Genomic DNA, 15,050 nt, shown 5'->3' on the forward strand with positions numbered 1-15,050 from the left:
GACACTTATTAACAGATCTTTTTTTAATCCAGTGAGGGTGAAACTTTATATGAATGATGTGAGCAATAATCTAGTTTTGAGAATACCTAAAGTATGAGGAAAAGGGCTTGCCCTGATTTTTATTTTTTTATTTTTTTTTTGCTTAGGTAAGTCATTGTTTTTAGTTTTCTGATTGACCTTGTACTTCCATTGCTCAGTAAATTTACTGACAGTCAAGACAAGTACTGAGAACTCTACATAGTAGCACTGTGAAGGAGAGGGCAATGACCTAACAGGTGGGAGGTTGATTACAATTAATCCCTTATGTAATTGAGAATTCTGCTGGCTTACAGTATGTGTTCCATCAGAGTCACAACACCTCTTCCAATAATGCGAAAACTGAAACTGTTGAATGACCCGTTTAGGATTCAGCATACCAGTAAATTAATAGGGAAAATATTACTCAATTTCCTGTGCTAACTGATCCTGATTATTAAGACAAAGAGTTGCTACTTAACAGTGAGGTCAAGGTTCATATGTGTTGAGCATGGAATTCAAGTGATTATTTAGAGGACTTGTTTGTCCTTCTTTGTAAGGCGTTCAAAATTTATTAATACATAGCAATCCAATATAGACAGGATTTTAAAGGACTCACATCTTTCAGGAATAAAGGTAAACAACTATGATGAACTGTGAGCAACAGGAAACTTGGGTAATGGAAGAAGTTATAAACACTTAGCTTGTGAGCAACTATGGAAATGAAAACATTGAATTCTAAGTATTTTCTATGCTTGCTTTGTCATATATTCATATCTATTAACCAATTTATGTTCCCCATCTTCTCTTCATGTGGTATTTTCTGTAATGTTTATTCAAGGCGGTAAAACAAAATTTAATTTTAAGACTACAGAACATCAAAAGAGGATTGTGAGTGAAACAGAAGGGGGATGACTATCACAGAATAATAAAGGATTTTTGGCATTTAGGGTCTATTATTTGGGGTAGAAAATGAAGATGACTTAGTTTTTATCAGAGATAGCTGCCACCACATGTTAGGTGAGAGTGGGCTTTTGTTGCTGTCTTGGTCGTTTGAAAGTTAACTATGGTGTGTACAGATACTGACTTGTCAGAGGGCTAGAGTGTCTCTGACTGCGTCAAATGAACATGATCCAGACCCTAATGTATACTTGATTCTGTATCACAGTGGAGAAGCTTCATTTTAAAAACTCTACTGCCAGCAGAGTTGGGTTAAATTTTGCCAATAAGAAGATTTATATATCAGATTTGGAAGGCAGAAGAGAAGTAGATGATGATAGTATTCAGCATTAAAAAGAGAGTACTGGGAAATTGCAAAAGAGTTTACAGTAGACTGAGAGTGAGCACCTGTGAATCACTTGCTTCAGTTCTTCAGGGAGCTGAGATCATTCATCATCAGTGGCCTGCACAGATTTCTGTACTTGCAGATTTCTTGGAATCAACATTGTTATTTCTGACTGTATTTTTCTAGCACTTTTAATGGTTGTTTACCACTGTAATTCCATATATCCTATTCCTTTCTACTTGAGATTCTTAGGGTGCCATCTGTCCAATGGACTGATTTCTGATGAATACAATCATGGATTCATATCTTAAGCTGAAAAAGAAGTGGAGAGTGTTGGCTGAAAACAAACAAAAAAGCACAGCCTAAAAGTTGAGTGTTGTATTTGTTGATCTTACTGAGGACTCTTGAATTAGCCTCTCAGTTAGCTCTGAGGCACTGCTCCAAAGAGGTAAGGGAGGAGCCAGGACATATAGGAGTTTTTGCTAAGGGGAAAAAATGTAATTGAACATTAAAAGATGACTGCTAATCACACACAGGCACAGACACACAGGCACACACACAAACCAGACATCTCAAGTTAATGATTTTATTCTTTTCCATGTATGCAGAGATGCAGGAGTCTAGGCTCATTGAAATTACTCTTTTTATACACATCTTAACTATCTAGGGCCAGTATCCAGTTTCTCTCTGTTTTGAATTCCCTCTAGGGCACACCATCAAGGCAGCTGCCTTGGCTGAGGGCACTGTGGCCACAGAATCCTTTGTTGACTGAAATGGCAAATGGCATTCTTGGCCCACAAGAGTTAGGAACAAAAATAATTAAGTCAAAATTGCACTTGAGAATTCCTTAGAAAGGTGATATATTAAGGGCTAAAAAACTACCTTAAAAATCCAACGCGTGATTTTTTTTTCCCCCTTAAGAACAGGAGTGGTTTCTGTTTCTTGAGCACCAAATGAAGTGCTGGCTGGCTTTTAGATTCCATGTTATATGAAAACACACTTCTTGAAACACTAGAATCAAACTCAAACTTAATCATCCAAGGTTGTTGATTATACAAGCATCCTTGAAAAGAGAGTCTAGAACAAAGGTACTGTATGGAGTCTCTGTTGATAGGACATGCAGAAATATGAGAGAGCCATGGAGGACTGAGTCCAGTCTAAGACCGATCTCTTCTTTGTGACTTGTTTTCTACCCCTGGAATATGTATTACCAATACATTGCCTCCTGGAATGTTTTTGATCTGGCATTATTAAGTCTAATCAAAGACTCTAAGAAAAGGTAGCCCCTTGTTTTAAAGAATGTGAACTCATAAATAAACACAGGGAGTGATGGCTCTGGCATTCACTGCCCTGAGGCACAGCCAAAGTGGAGGAAACAAAAGAGCTTACACAAGACTCATTTTTGCCCTACAAGATACCTGGTCAATTACTCTTCATCAGTTTATAGCAGGTGTGCCTGAGAGAACTGACCATCACGATCTCTCCTCTTCCCACCTTACACTTAGGAATCCAGCCGACGTTTCCTTCCACTTGACCTGATCTCAGAGAAAGAGTGCTGAGTGATGGCTTGGGGCCAGATCTTAATCCTCTGCTCTGCTTCGGAATTGACCTGGGCATCTTGGTTGAAAACCAAGACCAGCTAGAGGCTAGAAGCAGAATTGCCCTGATTCTTGTCCCTATTGAAAACAAGAATGTTTCAAGGAGACAAAAAATGTAAAGACAGGTACAAATTTTATTGTTACAGTCACAATACAGCATGAGGGAGAGCACACAGAAAAAGTTTGTTAAAGTCAGAAGCAAAGAAGTAATACATATAGTAGCAAGGAGTACGAGTGCAGGCATGCCCTGAGTGAGGAGCCCACCAGAGAAATGATCTAAATCACTTGTATAGGAGAGTTCTTCTGGGTCTTTGTTTACCTATACCAATTATCTTGTTTTAATTCTCACACCTGACTGAACATAGGACTCTTTGCAATATGTGTGTGTGTCTCTTGACAAAGATGGATTCCAAAGCAAAGGATGCTGGGATGGTATCAGGGCTTGCTGCTTCCTCCATTTCTGACCCCTAGGACCCTTACTGTGCATGTGTAATTGGGGAGGTCTCCTTGAGCCCAGGAGTGATGGAATGGTCATCTTTCTTAGGTGGAAAATAAAACAAGGCCTAAAAGGACACAGACTTGTTAGCGAACAAGCCCAGGTAACAGATGAGTTCCCAAAGACAAAGATAGCCCCAAGGCCACAGACTATATGGATCAACAAAATGACCTCTGTATATGTATACATATACATACAAAAAACAAAACAAGCACTCCCTTGTTGTGGGGGTGCCTGAGTCTGGCCTGCTCAGAGCTCCTGACCACTGTGTTGGTCAACAAACTCAACTTGCAATCTCATTGCTCTAGCCTCTGCCGCCTCCTTCCCTGCCATTCTAACAGTCTTATCTCTACTCCAGCTGAGCTCACCTCCTTCAACTAACTTTTTAACGAGGTGTCAAAGAGAAACAAGGCCCGGTTTACTTGGCCTAACAAGTTCCAGCTGTTCTCAGCCCAGGGACCCATCTACCTCTTAACTTCTCTTGGGGCTGAATCCCTGAGTTCACACAGACAGTATGCTTTCCACCCTTAACTTCTAGGAATCCTGGTTAGGATGCCAATCAGTTGACTTTTGATTCGATTGTTTTTGTTTTTTGTTTTCCCAGAGAGCACACTTGAAGGCCCTTTCTCAACCTTTTCTCTTAGGAATCAACCCTAGGACTCTTTTTTTTTTTCTTGACCTTCTCTTGGGCCTGACTGAGTGCACATGGACAGGACATTCCCCCATTGTTACTTCTTAGGAACCTAAGTCAGGACCATGTAAAAGCACTTGGCTCTTCTCAGGCTTGTTCCTTGATAGCCCACTGCTGATACTCTACCCTTTCCTCTTAGTAATCCAGCACAGACTTCCTTCCGTTTGGCCTTCTCTCAGGTCTGATTTCCTGCATGCAAACACACAGGTACCTACCTCTCCTTAAATCTTAGGAATCCTGCAGTGGACACCCTTTGACCATTCCTTCTCTGGTCTGATTCCTTAAGCATACACAAGCCTGCCCCTTCCTGTATGCCCCTCTTAGAAATTCATCACGAGATTCCCTTTCATTTGGAGCTCACTTGAGGCTCATCCCGTGAATGTGCATATATAGAATCCTCATAACTTTCTTCTTAGGAATCTTGTGTAGGACTCTTAAATTTAGCCTTTTCTAGGGCCTGATTCAAGGTGTGCACTTGTGTTGCTGAGCCTTGTCTCCATGGCATATGTGGCTAAGAGAGAACCTGCAGTACAGTCAGTGTTTTCCTGTTTTACCATATACTAGAATTGTTGTCATGGTGGTCTTTTGTATCATGGTGGCAGGGGCGGGAGTGGGGGGGGGGCAGTTTCCTTTTTGTTCTTGCATTCCTCATATCGGCTTGGCTTTGTGATGAATATTTTCCATTCCTAAAAGCAGCTTAGTTTAACCAATGAGGGCCTGGAGCTCAAATTTTAGGGAGCGATCCTATTTGTTATTTATATGTAGCACACATTGATATCCCATCCTAAAAAATTGAGATCTGAATCTCCCTTGCTTGGTTATTACCCTCCTTGTTCCCCCCTCTGCCTTAAGAATACTTCCAAAATGCACTACAAAACTCAAATCCTATATCCCAATTCCTGATTCCACATGATTTACAACATTCGCCGATGCTAACAAGTCTCAGTGGGCAGAGACAAGAAACAATTCATTATCATCAGTGCAGTCTCTTGAGAATCTATGGATTTGTAAGCAGTATTGGTTTGTTAGGAGGACAGAGAATTTCATGCTCAAAAGTCAAAAGATTGACAACCTGGTTCAGATTACAGTGCCTACAACATAGGACATGAGCATCAGACTTAAAGGAGTCCCTGTGAGTCACACTTTTCTTCAGGTACACTGAACACAAATAGAACAACTTGTGACCATTGTGGGCAAACACAAGTAGGAAATTTGGGGAAAATGAAAAGCGGCATGTACAAATGAAAACTGACCTTTGCCGAGTTTATTCTAGGAAACCATTGGCTCACCACTTTGTACCATGTGGCCCTGGCAGCCTTGTGAGACAAAACAATCTCTTGGAGTTCCCGTCGTGGCGCAGTGGTTAACGAATCCGACTAGGAACCATGAGGTTGCGGGTTCGGTCCCTGCCCTTGCTCAGTGGGTTAACGATCCGGCGTTTCCATGAGCTGTGGTGTAGGCTGCAGACGCGGCTCGGATCCCGCGTTGCTGTGGCTCTGGCGTAGGCCGGTGGCTACAACTCCGATTCAACCCCTAGCCTGGGAACCTCCATATGCCGCGGGAGCGGCCCAAGAAATAGCAACAACAACAACAACAAAAAAAAAAAGACAAAAAAAAAAAAAACAATATCTCTGGCATTCAGGGTACAAATGATGCTATCTGGGCTCAAGCCTTCTTGCTTTGGGGCATTTTTTACCCCCCCTTTTTTCTTCTACAATAAATATTTTTGGAGCAAATGGATAGCTTATTTTGACAAGGAATGGAATAATTACTTTGACAGCTGATGGCCATGTTCAAGCTCAGTTTCTTCGTGAGTAAAGGCAAGTCAGCTCCCTCAGACATCTATGTGCTGCTCTTGAGAGGACTCAGAGGTTACAGGGTAACAAAAGCCAGGTCAACATGTAAATGGTAGAAATGCACAGGCACATCTCTCCGGTGGTAAAATTTGGATGTATTTTCTTTTTTTTTTTTTCTCATTTTCCCACTGTACAGCAAGGGGATCAAGTTATCCTTACATGTATACATTACAATTACATTTTTTTTCCCACCCTTTGTTCTGTTGCAACATGAGTATCTAGACAAAGTTCTCAATGCTACTCAGCAGGATCTCCTTGTAAATCTATTCTGTTTCCGATAACCCCAAGCTCCCGAACATTCCCACTTCCTCATTCTCCCGCCAGGCAGCCACAAATCTTTTCTGATGATCGGTTTCATTCTTCCCGTAACAGCCAACAATAAAAATTTTTTTCCATTTTTTTTTTTTTTTTTTTTTTTTTTTTAGTCTTTTTAGAGCTGCACCCATCACATCTGGAGGTTCCAGGCTTAGGGGCTGAATGAGAGCTGCAGCTGTCAGCCTGCACCATAGCCACAGCAAGAGAAGATCTGAGCTGTGTCTGTGACGTACACCGCAGCTCATAGTAACGCTGGATCCTTAACCCACTGAGCAGGGCCAGGGATCAAATGTGCATCCTCATGGATACTAGTCAGGTTTGTTACAACTGAGTCACAATGGGAACTCATTTTTTTCCAATTCTAACTGTAACCAATAAAGCCCCCTTCATGTTGTGCAGTTGCAAATAAGGTCACAATGATTTTAATAATAAAGTCGGTATGAAAGCCATATTAACATTGCAGGACTATCTTACTGCTTCTCTTGTTGGCTTGTCACTAGGATCATACCACTCCTGCGATATGGGTCAGAGACCACTTACAGGAATATTGTATTCTATGGGAACTAACTCACGTCTGGAGCCAAAACCCAACTAGAAGTTGAGCAATTCTGCTCATAAGGAGTTAATACCTAAAACAACAAAGAACTGTCACAACTAACGTATGTGAGATACTATCCCATCCTGGTTTTGATTTACACTTCCCTGGCGATTAATAATATTGAGCATCTTTTTTATGTACCTGTTGGCCATGTGTACATTGCCTTTGGAAAAATACTCAGGTCCTCTGCCATTTTTTAAGTAAGTTATTTTTTGTTCATACTGAGTTGTATAGTTCTTTATATTTTTTAGCTTTTAACCCCTTATGAGGTAAGTTTTGCACGTATTTTCTCCAGTTCTATAGTTTGCCTTTTCATTTTGCTGATTGTTTCTTTTATTGTGCAAAAGCTTTTTTGATTGATGTGCTACTTTGTTTTTTTATTTGTGCTTTTGGTGTTGTATTCAGGGAATCACTGCCAAGACCAATTCAGGGGAGATTTTTTATCTGTTTTCTTCTAGGAGTTTTACAGTTTCAGATTTTATGTTTAAATCTTTAATCTTTTTCAAGCAATTTCTGAGGTGTTTAGGGGTCCAATTTCATTCTTATGCATGTAATTATCCAATTTTCCCAGCACCATAAAGTTTATCCTTTGCCTGTTAAAATAGTCTTGGCCCTCTTGGCAAATGTTAGTTGACTCTATATATGGAGGTTTATTTCTGGACTCTAGATATGTGTTTATTTTTCTGCCAGTACTATACATTTTTGATTAACATAGCTTTATAATGTAATTTGAAATTGACAAGTACGATGCCTCAGGTTTTTGTTTTTTTTTTATCTTAGGATTGCTTTGGCTATTAAAGGTCATTTGTGCCTCCATAAAAATTTTAGGATGGTCTTATCTATTTAAATAAAAATTCCCTTTGGAATTTTGGTAGGAATTGCATTGAAGTTATTGATGACTTTGGATATTATGGACATTTCAACAGTATTTTTCCAATCCATGAACACAAGCTATCTTTCTATTACTTTATCTTCAATTTCACTCATCAAATTCTTATACTTTGTGGTATATGATCTTTCACCACATTGTTAAACTTATTCCTAAGTACTTTAGTGTTTTTGATGCTATTGTAAATGGGATTGTTTTCTGTCTTTATTTTTTGGATATTTTGTTGTTAGTGTATAGAAATGAAACTGTTTACTGTATATTGGTTTGGTATTCTGCAACTTCACTGAATTTGTTGATTAGTTCTAGATAGTTTTTTTTGGTCGAGTCTTCTGAGTTTCTATATATATCATCTGCAAATAAAGATAATTTTATTTATACCTCCTTTCTCATTTGAATGCCTTCAATTTTCCTTGTGTAACTGCTCTGGCTACGACTTCGAGCATTAAGGGACTTCCACCACTAAGAGGTAAGAGTGGGTACCCTTCTCTTGGTCCTGATCTTAGAGGAAAAGCTTTTCACATTTTGAGCACCAAGTATGATTTAGCTGTGAGTTTGTCATATATGGCCTTTGTTGTGTAGAAGTACATTTCTTCCATACCCAATTTGTTGAGTTTTAAATTTTTTTAAATTGTTATTTCTCCAATACAATTTTTTCTACTGTACAGCATGGTGACCCAGTTACACATACATGTATACATTCTTTTTTTTCACATTATCATGCTCCTGCACAAGTGACTGGACATAGTTTCCAGTGCTACACAGCAGGATCTCATTGCTAATCCATTCCAAAGGCAATAGTTTGTATCTATTAACCCCCAACACACCATCCACCCCTTCCCCTTGGCAACCACAAGTCTATTCTCCATATCCATGATTTTCTTTTCTGTGGAAAGGTTTATTTGTGCCATATATTAGATTCCAGATATAACTGATAGCATATGGTATTTGTCTTTCTCTTTCTGACTTACTTCACTCAGGACGAGAGTCTTTTGTTCCATCCATGTTGCTGCAAATAGCATTATTTTGTTCTTTTTGATGGCTGAGTAGTATTCCCTTGTGTATATATACCATATCATCCTAATCCAATCATATGTCGATGGACATTTGGGTTGTTTCCATGTCCTGGCTATTGTAAATAGTGCTGCAATGAACATGCAGGTGCATGTGTCTTTTTTAAGGAAAGTTTTGTCCGGATATATGCCCAAGAGTGGGATTGTGGGGTCATATGGTAGTTCTACGTATAGTTTTCGAAGGTACATCCATACTGTTCTCCATAGTAGTTTTACCAGCTTACATTCCTACCAACAGTGCAGGAGGGTTCCCTTTTCTTCACACCTCCTCCAGCATTTGTTACTTGTGGACTTATGAATGATGGCCGTTCTGACTGGTGTGAGGTAGTATCTATGAGAGGTAGTTTTGATTTGCATTTCTCTAATAATCATGGATGTTGAGCTTTTTTTCATGTGCTTGTTGGCCATCTGTGTATCTTTCTTGGAGAAATGTCTATTCAGGTCTTTGGCCCATTTTTCCATTGGGTTGTTGGCTTTTTTGCTGTTCAGTTGTATAAGTTGCTCGTATATTCTAGAGATTAAGCCCTTGTCCGTTGCATCATTTGAAACTATTTTCTCCCATTCTGTAAGACGTCTTTTTTATGTTTTCTTTTTGATTTCCTTTGCTGCGCAAAGGCTTGTCAGTTTGATTAAGTACCATTGGTTTATTTTTGCTTTGAGAGACTGACCTGAGAAAACGTTTGTAATGTTGATGTCAGAGAATGTTTTGCCTATGTTCTCTTCCAGGAGTTTGATGGTGTCTTGTCTTACATTTAAGTCTTTAAGCCATTTTGAGTTTATTTTTGTGCACAGTGTGAGGGTGTGTTCTAGTTTCATTGATTTGCATGCAGCTGTCCAGGTTTCCCAGCAATGCTTGCTGAAAAGACTGTCTTTTTCCCATTTTATGTTCTTGCCTCCTTTGTCAAAAAATAATTGACCATAGGTGTCTGGGTTTATTTCTGGGTTCTCTATTTTGTTCCATTGGTCTGTATGTCTGTTTTGGTACCAGTCCCACACTGTCTTGATGACTGTGGTTTTGTAATATTTTTTTGAAGTCTGGGAGAGTTAGGCCTTCTGCTTGGTTTTTGTTCCTCAGGATTGCTTTGGCAATTCTGGGTCTTTTGTGGTTCCATATAAATTTGTGGATTGTTTATTCTAGTTCTGTGAAAAATGTCATGGCTAATTTGACAGGGATTGCACTGAATCTGTAGATTGCTTTGAGTAGTATGGCCATCTTTACAATATTAATTTTTCTAAACCAGGAGCATTGACTGTCTTTACATTTTCTTACATCTTCTTTAATTTCCTTGATTAATGTTTTATAGTTCTTAGCATATAAATCCTTTACCTCTTTGGTCAGGTGTATTCTGAGGTATTTGATTTTTGGGGGTGCAATTTTCAAAGATATTGTGCCTTTGTATTCCTTTTGTAGTATTTCATTTTTAATGTACAGAAATATGACTGATTTCTGAATGTTAATCTTATATTCTGCTATTTGTTGAATTTGTTGATCAGTTCGGATAGTTTTTGGGTTGAGTCCTGGGGGTTTTCTATATACAGTATCATGTCATCTGCATACAGTGACAGTTTTACCTCTTCTCTTCCTATTTGGATGCCTTTTATTTCTTTGTCTGATTGCTGTGGTTAGGACTTTGAATACTGAATACTATGTTGAATAATGGTGGTGAGAGCAGGCATCCTTGTCTTGTTCCAGATTTTAATGGGAATGCTTTCAGCTTTTCTCCGTTGAGTATTACATTTGCTGTGGGTTTGTCATAAACAGCTTTTATTATGTTAAGGTATGTTCCCTCTATACCCACTTTGGTATGAATTTTTATCATGAATGGATGTTGGATTTTGTCAGATGCTTTTTCTGCATCTATGGAGATGATCATGTGGTTTTTGACTTTTGTTAATTTTGTATACAACATTGATTGATTTGCATATGTTGAACCATCCTTGTGCACCTTGGGTGAATCCCACCTGGTCGTGGTGTACAATTTTTTTTATGTGTTGTTGGATTCGAGTGGCTAAAATTTTGTTGAGAATTTTTGCTTCTATATTTATCAAAGATATTGGCCTATAGTTTTTTTTTTTGGTGGTATCTTTGTCTGGTTTTGGAATTAGGGTGATGGTGGCATCATAGAATGTCTTTGGGAGAATTCCTTCTTCAACCTTTTGAAAAAGTTTGATGAGGATAGGTATAAGTTCCCCTTTGTGTGTTTGGTAGAATTCACCTGTGAAACCATCTGGTCCTGGTTTATGAAATAATTTCATTTCTAGTGATCATTCTGTTCAGCTGATCTATTTCTTCTTGATTCAGTTTTGGCAGGCTGTAGGTCTCTAGGAAGTTGTCCATTTCTTCTAGGTTGTCAAATTTGTTGGCATACAATTGTTCCCAGTATTCTCTCATGGTTTTTTGTATTTCTGTAGTATCTGTTGTGATTTCTCCTTTTTCATTTCTTACTTTGATTGAGTTTTTTTCTCTCTTCTTGGTGAGTCTAGCCAGAAGTTTTTCAATGTTGTTTGCCTTTTCTAAGAACCAGCTCTTGGATTTATTGATAATTTTCTATTTTTTTAATCTCTATTTTATTGATTTCCTCTTTGATCTTTATCATTTCCTTCCTTCTGCTGACCTTAGGCATTCTTTTTTTTTTTTCTAATTCATTTAGGTGGTGGGTTAAGTTGTCAGTTTGCGATCTTTCTTCTTTTCTGAGGAAGGCCTGTATTGTTATGAATTTCCCTCTGAGCACTGCCTTTGTGGCATCCCATAGATTTTGAGTGGTTGTGTCTTCGCTATCATTTGTCTTGAGGTATTTTTTAACTTCCTTCTTGATTTCCTCATTCACCCATTGGTTTTTTAGTAAGTAGCATGTTGTTTAGTTTCCATGTAGTCAGTTTTTTCCCGTTTTTGTTTCTGTGATTGATTTCTAGTTTCATGCCATTATGGCCAGAGAAAATACTTGAAATAATTTCTATATTCTTAAATTTGTTGAAGTTAGCTTTGTGCCCCTGTATGTAATCAATTCTTGAGAATGCTCCATGTGCACTTGAGAATGTATATTCTGCTTTTTATTGGATGTAATGTCCTGAAAATGTCAATTGAATCTACCTTTTCTATTGTGTCCTTTAGGATCTCTGTTGCCTTATTGATTGTATGTCTAGAGGATCTGTCCATTGATGTGAGTGGGGTGTTAAAGTCTCCTGCTATGGTTATATTACCATCAATTTCTCCTTTTATGTCTGTTAGTATTTGTTGGAGGCATCTGGGTACTCCTAGATTAGGGGCATATATATTGACAATTGTAATATCCTCTTCTTGAATGGATCCTTTTACTATTAAATAGTATCCTTTTTCTTTCTTTATGGCCTTCAATTTAAAGTCCATTTTGTCTGATATGAGTGAGTATTGCAACTCCTTCTTTCCTGTCTTGTCCATTGGCATGAAATATCTTTTCCCATCCCCTCACTTTCAATCTATATGTGTCCTTTGCCCTAAGGTGAGTTTCTTGTAGACAGCATTTTGAAGGTTTTTGCTTTTTTATCCAATCTGCCACTCTGTGTCTTTTGATTGGAGTATTCAGTCCATTGACATTTAAAGTGATTATTGATAGATGATTATTTATTGCCATTTTGAACCATGTTTTCTAGTTGAATCTATGTTTCTCTTTTCTTTTTTTGGTTGGATGGTTTCCATTTATGTTGTGCTTGAGTACTTTTCAGTTTTTGTGAATGTAATGTTTGGGTTTTATTTGTGGTGCCTTGTTTTTTAAGTACATTAATCCCTTCATGTATCTGCTTGCTTTTACCTGATAGTCATATAGGCTCAAACACATCCTTAAAATAAAAAGAATCTATGTTTTCTTACTCTCTTTCCCCACATTATTTAATTTTGTTGTCTTTTTTTTTTTATTTTTAACATCTTCATGTTTAGATCTGTATGCTGGATTATTTCAGTGATCACTTTCCAATTGTGGTTTCCTCCATCCTAATTCTTCTTTTTTTGTCTTTCTCATTTTTTGTTTGTTTAGTTAAGAGAAACCCTTTCAGTATTTCTTTTCGAATGGGTTTAGTATTGTACTCTTTTAGCTTTTGTTTGTTGGAGAAATTCTTTATTTCCTCTTCTATTTAAATGATATTCTTTCTGGATAGAGTATTCCAGGTTTCAAATTTTTTCCTTTCAGTACTTTAAATATATCTTGCCATTCTTCTTCTGGCCTGTAGTGTTTCTGTAGCAAAATCAGCTGATAAACATAGAACAGTAACTCATTCACCAAAACTCCAAATCAAATCTACAGTCCTAGTTCACATAAACTTTAACTGATTGATGGAAAATACTTGGGGAATATTTACCTTTCACCCACTAATTATATCTGGGAGACTGAGAAATTAAATGGGATGGGCAAGATGGAAAAACGTGTGAGAGCAAATAATACAAGTTACTGCAAAAGCTAAGAGGTCATTTGCAAGTTTGGGTCCAAATTTTGTGGCATCTGAAGTTTTTGCCATTTGTGGGTGCTTCTATAAGAATAACGATACAAGATTATGAGTACAAAATTAAGCAGAAAATTTAAATATTATTTGTAATTAGAAAAGAATTGACAAGTTTTGGTTGTCTTGGAAATTTGATTTCTTTTTCCGAGAAAAATTGGGAAATTTGCCAACAGTGCTTCTATATACTGGTTTCCTGTTAGTGAGCTAGCTTCTTGTCTCCATCTAGAACACGCTAAAACTCTCCCACAGACTTCCTGTATTCCAAAGAACCCATGCAATTGAGAGGCCCTGATGATGCTGAAGTATCATTTGCTTCCTGGGGAATCAACCTCTTGTCAGTAATATGTCTGATTATATATTTGCCCCCACCCCAAGTGCTTGTCCCTTAGGTGTCTGTACCCAAGGATCTGGCTTGTAACTCATTCGCCTCTGAGAGCTGCCAGAGCTAACATATGCTACTCCCCTGGGGGCTACTGAGAACAAAGTAGCAGATTCAAACAAGCATGCAGCCACCCCCCAGAGCTCCTTCTCTGGCTCAGCATAGACAGCAGCCAATAAAGCCCAGCTCCCAAGTTATCCATGGAAGAAGTTAGCCTGAACATCTAGCACCCCAGCTTTTCTGGCTGATACCCCAGAATCTGGCTTCTAGCTTGCCTGTCTCTAAGAGTTGACAGGACCTGACAAATAGCAGGTCCTGGAGGCTATGGGGGAATAAAGCAGCAGTTTGAAGGAGTTTCCCAGGGTAGGCGGTACATAGGCCACATCTTTTCCCGCAGCTCAGTGCAGAGCAAACCAGTGATAAATTTCAGTTCCAAGCTTTCCCTCTGAGGATAAAAGGAGTTGGACCACACAACCAGAACCCCAACATTTCCTATGGCTGTTCAAGGCACCAATTTCAGTCTTGGCTGTCTCAGACCACTAACAGGGCCCAGCAGATTGTAGAGGCCTGGGGGCTGCTAAGAACACAACAGTGGTTCAGAATAGCACAAGGGTTTGACGCATGCTCCAAATATCTGGCTGAGTGGGTTGAACATCTTCTCCTGTACAAGGCCACTCTGTGAAGACTGGGAGAGGGGACTATTTTGTCTAATGTGCATATCCTAACACAGAGAATAAAGGAAAGTGAAGAAACAGGGAAATGTGTTCCATATAAAAGAATAAGATAGATGACCAGAAACCCATCCTAATGAAAGACACATGTGAAATACCTGACAGAATTCAAAGTAACATGTAGGTGCTCACTGAAGTCAGAATACCAATGCATGAACTTAGTGTCTGCATGCATACGCATGTGTGGTGTGTGTGTAACTCCTACCAAGGACTGATTTTTTTTTTGTTTAGTTATTTAAGCACAGGGCACCCTACCCAAAAATATTCTGTGATAAGCTACATGGGAAAAGAATCCGAAAAAGGATGGATGTGTGTATATGTGTAACTTGAATCACTTTGTTGTACTGCAGAAATTATCACAACATTTTATATCAACTATACATAAATAATACTTAAAAAATTTAAAACAGATTAACATAAATCCTGTATTATCATTTTCACAACCTTGGAAGTGTGATACATTCAGTAATAAGGAAGGCAAACATTAATATTGTGGTAATTACGTGCTGCACCATGTTCTTTATTAGTATTTACTTATGTGATACTTAAGACAACCTGCTGAGAAACATTCTATTCCCATTTTATGAAGGAAGAAGCTAAGGCACAGAGAGAATTACTAACATCACTAACATCACAGAGCTAATAAGTTGCCTG

The 15,050-nt window shown here is 38.4% G+C and overlaps 1 long non-coding RNA gene across 3 annotated transcripts in view; it reads left to right on the plus strand.

Moving 5' to 3' along the window:
• LOC106506936 overlaps positions 1-15,050 on the plus strand; it is a 120,981-nt gene that overhangs the window by 19,446 nt on the left and 86,485 nt on the right. The window contains exon 3 of one of the 3 annotated variants that reach the window (XR_002340701.1): positions 6,757-8,092. The exons of the other annotated variants lie outside the window; for them this stretch is intronic. This is a non-coding gene — a long non-coding RNA (uncharacterized LOC106506936). Of the gene's footprint in view, positions 1-6,756; positions 8,093-15,050 lie in introns of those variants that run through there. 3 annotated transcript variants of the gene reach the window in all.

The sequence above is a fragment of the Sus scrofa genome, chromosome X (genome assembly GCF_000003025.6).
Source record: "Sus scrofa isolate TJ Tabasco breed Duroc chromosome X, Sscrofa11.1, whole genome shotgun sequence".
NCBI classification, from domain to species: domain Eukaryota; kingdom Metazoa; phylum Chordata; class Mammalia; order Artiodactyla; family Suidae; genus Sus; species Sus scrofa.